Source organism: Ahaetulla prasina, chromosome 1, assembly GCF_028640845.1.
Source record: "Ahaetulla prasina isolate Xishuangbanna chromosome 1, ASM2864084v1, whole genome shotgun sequence".
Classification (NCBI taxonomy): Eukaryota; Metazoa; Chordata; class Lepidosauria; order Squamata; family Colubridae; genus Ahaetulla; species Ahaetulla prasina.
Genome location: NC_080539.1, coordinates 77,710,892 through 77,716,180, shown reverse-complemented (window position 1 = coordinate 77,716,180; position 5,289 = coordinate 77,710,892).

Here is a 5,289-nt window from a genome sequence, read left to right as displayed (position 1 = left end):
GGGCAGCAGCATTGTCAGTGGTGTTAAATAATTTTACCTCATTGGCGAAAAGGATGCACCTGCTTATAATATGATTGCATAGGTCGTTGATATAAAGTAGAAAGAGTGTGGGTCCTAAAACGCTGCCTTGGGGGGACTACGCTGTTAACTGGTGCTGGATTTGATAGGGTCTTCCCTATTTTGACTGAACGTGGCTATCCACTTGTGCAGGGATCCAGAGATGCCATAAGAACTTAATTTCAACAGTAGTTTGTCATGCACTGAATCAAAGGCTTCACAAAAATTTATATAAATTGTGTCAATTGCTTTACCTTGGTCAAGATGTGTGGTCCAAATGTTTCTGCAGTGTAGAGTTGCAGATTGCAGGACAATTTTTTCCTGAAAATAAACTGCTTGTTGGAAAGCAGGTTGTTTATTTCTGAGTGGAGGGTAATGGCTTGATTTATAATTTATTCCATGACTTTACATGTGACACAACACAGTGAGATTGGTCTGTAATTTTCTATTAGACTAGGGTCTCCCTTTTTAAAAATAGGTATGACCATTGCTAATGACCATAAATTGGGCAAGGAGCTGGTTTTGCAAGATACCTCATAGATTGTACACAGAAGTTTGGCTAGGGCAGTGGCAAGCTTTTTCAAGAAGTAGGCACATAATCCATCACGGCCAAAGGATAGGGATGACTTTAGGTTACGTAGTGCCATTTCAACAATATCTACTGTAAAATCAATATGTAGTAAATGGTTACAATATGTTATGATACAACTAGGAAATGGGGGACAGCAGCCCCCATTTTCTAGTTGTTGCTGTTAACAAAGACTGAGCTGAAGAACGTATTAAAAGGGTTGGCCTTAACAGCTTCATCATTACAGTCTTCCCTGTTAGGCCCTTTTAGGGGTGGGATAGTTTGAGTCTTTAAGTCTGGTGTTTAAGGTGGATTTAGAGTTTAACAACTCTTCCTCGTGTTTGCAATGGTAATTGATACATTCTGCCTGTATCTGGAGGCATAAGGCTTTGTAGCAGTTTTTAAAGTTAGCTACATAGAATATGCCAAAGAGATTTTTTTTATTGTAGCTTTCTTATTGTTATGGGTAATTTATTATTATTTTTTTGCTTTAGGGGTTATTTTTGGTACTATAGGTTAATGAATCTATTGACTTTGAGCAAAAAAATGTTATAATGGTCTTCTGTAGTATTACAACCTCTGAACAAAAGGTACCAATCAAGAGATGTGAGATTGGCAGCTATGAAATCATAGTTGGCTTTTTAAAAATTAGAATTAGAATTCAAGGACACAAGTTGAGACAAAAATCAATCATATTGTGATCACTGTTGGAAAAAGTTTCTTTGACTTGTAGGCCATAAGTTTAAGGAATTGTAGAAGATGAGATCTAAGCAATTATTGAGCCTACTGTTATTCGTTACCAACTGCTCCAGCCTCAGGGTCGTAACAGCATTGTTACAGTAGTAACAGTTGTACATTCATTTAAGGTCCAATTAATAAAAGGCAAATTGAGGTCACCAAGAAAGATAAAGAGATGCAGGCAGGAAGCTGCCCACATTAATAGTTCGAATAACCAAGGTTATAATCAGGGGCTCTATAACATAGCAAGAAATGAACTGTAGTATTTAAAGACAATTCGCAGACAGTGGTCTCAGGAAGAGCAAGCTCCTGTGTAACATAAATCTTTTTCATACCAAGGGACTTTTTATAGAAGTTAGCAATACCACTATGGTTTTCAAGGTCAGACTGGAAAATGTGATAGTCACTTATTGTAATAAGGGAGTCTGGAAAGGATGTGTTCAACCACATGACGTAGACAAAAATAAGGTCAAATAGGGCTACGTTTAAGAGCAGGAGGAATTCAGGCATCATATTTACAAGGGGTTCTTGCAGTTAAGTAACTTGCATTTTAGGCCTGTAGGGGTAGGCCTGGAAGGAGTTGGAGGCATGCATGCCTAATTTAAGTGACTCTAATTGTCTAATTTAAATGTCTCAGACTTCTGAAACTTTTCCAGTTTCCAAGACTTTTTAAAAATTAGTCAGCTGTTAAAAATTCAATTCCATCAGCTCTTTTTGAGATACAATTTGTCTTGAGGGTATTTAACATAGCGGGGTGAATTAACATATCCCTTTATTTGAACTGAGTTATGTTCTTTACCTTTTTCTCATTCACATTCACTCACTTTCTCCCTATTGTGACAGAAAACAAATATAAAGAAATCAGTTCTTTCTCCTCCCTATTGCCTTTACTACTTCTCCACTTTCCCTGTGTAACAGACCGATAATCTCCTTGACTTTTTTGGAATGGATATATCCTTCCCAATATATTGGGAATACATATATTTTGCATTCCTTATTTCTCAACTCATTCCAAGCTTTAAATTTCCTGACTGACTCTGCTTACGCAAAGTATCAGTCTGAAGTTTCTTAGTGATCAGCCCATTTCTATTTCATACACAGCTCCTTGTTGCTTTTTAGCTTGTCAGGGATCCTTCCAGTCATCTTAAAAGATTTTCCCATTTTTCCTTCTTATGGGTATTCTTTGTATCTTTGCTGTCTGTATCTCATTTTCTAGAGTCTCCCCACCAGCACATATTTATTTTTTAGGATTTCAATCCAAGATGTGCTGTTTACCTTGGTTCGAAATTTATTAAAAAGTATCAGTTCCGTCAAAATTGATTAAAACCTATCTTCCTGAAATCCAAAACATGTAACTAATTATGTCAGCTCTCTTCCTCTAATTATCTAGACTTTGGAAATTACAGGGCCATTGCACTGTTGTCCATTACAGCAAGATTTTTGCTTACATTCTCCTGAATAGACTGTCACTGTTTCGAAAAGAAACCTCCCAGAGGCACAGTGAGGTTTTCAGTCAAAATGGAGTATAGCAGACATGACATTGGCTATGAGGAAAGTCCAGGAAAAGTGCATTGAGCAGAACAAACCTCTTTTATCTGTCTTCGTCGATTTTACAATAAAGTATCATTTGACACTAAAAATAGGGAGGCTTTCTGGGTTGCCCTGAAACATTATGGCTGTCCAAGGAAATCAATGAAATTAATTCAGCTATTCCATAATGAAATGATAGGCCAGGATCTTTACAATAGTGACACATCCGCAATATTTTCCATTTCCATGGAGTGAAACAAGGTTATGTGACAGTTCCAATTCTGTTCAACCTGTTCTATCCTTGCATGTTGTCCAGGGTCTGCCCAGGAAGTACTGATTGGATGGCTGTCTCTTTGATTTTTGCCATTTGAACATATGAATGAAGTGCCTCCTTTTCGTCATTCAAGTAATCCTCTTTGCTGATGGCTATGTGCTTCTGGCATACAGAGACAACGATCTGCAGTCTGAATCACACTTCTGGATGTTATCTGTCTGTTGTGAACTTAAAAATGTTTCACCCTGTCCACTAGATCTTGCATACAATAGGCCAGGGGTGTCAAACTTGCATCGTCACATTGCCATGTGACGTATCGCAACTTTCTCCCCTTTCGCTAAACCAGGGGTGGATGTGGCCAGCCACATGAAGCATCTGACCTGTGGGTCATGAATTTGACACCCCTGTAATAGGCTGTTGCTAATGTGTGGCCTAATGATTGTCTGAATACCCTATCTTTTAAAAGAGCAATGCCTAAGCAAAGGTGTCGGTGGCAAGGTGACACTACCTAAAGTCAATGCTGAAGATACACATTTGTAGGACGGCTCCAGTGACGTCACCGCTCCTGCCGGGTGCTCTAACGGGGCACTCCGCGTTAGAAGATCGTAAAAGTCAGTGAAACAGTATAAATCACTGTTCACTGAGCTTAGCATACCCTTTGGGCATAAGAAGGTTATGCAGAGTTGTGGAAAAGTGGTAGATCTAGACAGGGGGTTTGCTCTTAAGAGCGAATTTTCCTGGATTTATGATCCCACCGAACTCCACTATCTCCAACTTCAAACGCGCTCCTGTTTTTTTTCAGGAAAAAGGAGTAGGGGTCATTTCTGCTCAAAAGGACTTATTAAATTGATTGATTTTCTAAGCAGACGGGAATTTCACAAGCGTTCGATCTTTGATGTAGAATCAACACGGCAAGTATACCGACTCCCTTTTTGAAACCTGAAACCTTTCTTTGTCTCTGATTGACTTTTAAAATGGCGTCTGAAAGTGAAAGTAAAAAATTTTAGTACAACAAAGTAGCGTTATTTGTAGATTGTTACAAACGGAGTTCTCTTATACTGAAAGGAGTAAAGGAAAGTTGTTAAGTTTAAATTCCTGATTCTTAGGACTCACGGGAAAGAGGTGGCTTAAAAATGCCTAACTTTAAACTATATTATGAAACAGTAGCCCTTTCAGTAATAAGTGACTGGTTTAATTTAACGGAGGAAAGAATTTTGAATATAGAAGGTTATGACTTGTTATATGGATGGCATGCGTATTTATTTTATGAAAAAAAAGTGGATAGGGCTTTTAAGAATCATGTGTTGAGAAGTGCTCTTTTGCGGGTCTGGAAAAAATATTCTTATAAATTAGATTACAAGATTCCTATATGGGCGAGCCCCAGACATGCAATAGAGAATATAAACATAGAACAGAAACAGGAAATGATTACTTATAAAGAACTTTTGTATGCTGAAGGAGGTAGATTGCAATTAAAATCATTACAGGTATTAAATGAAGAAGGGAGGAATTATACTTGGTTTCAATATGGGCAAATAAGTGCTAGATGGAAAGAAGATCAAAAAATTGGTATAATGCAAAGGGAGGAAAATTTAATAAAGCAAATTAGAAATCAGACCCAGGAGCATATAAAGAGATTGTATAATGTGTTGCTTGAAATAGATTCGGAAAAGGATTTGGTAAAGGACTGTATGATAAAATGGGCACAGAATATTCAGGAACCAATAATGTTGGAAACATGGGAGAAAATCTGGGTTAGAAATGTTAAGTTTACACAAGCACAGAATTTAAGGGAAAATTTTTATAAGATGTTTTATAGATGGCACTTAGATCCCAAAAAATTATCACGTATGTATCCTAATATCCAAGCGAAATGTTGGAGGTGTGATTGTGATGACGCTACATCTTTTCATATTTGGTGGACTTGCAAGAAAATTAAGGTCTTTTGGATAAGAATTTGGTGGATTATTCAAAATGTACTGAAGAAGAAGATAAAGTTCCTGCCACAATTTTTCCTTTTGGGAATTATAACGGATTGTACAGGGATTGAGACTAAACTGATTCTGAATTTAATAACAGCAGCAAGACTGTTGATTGGACAATACTGGAAGAAAGAAGAGGT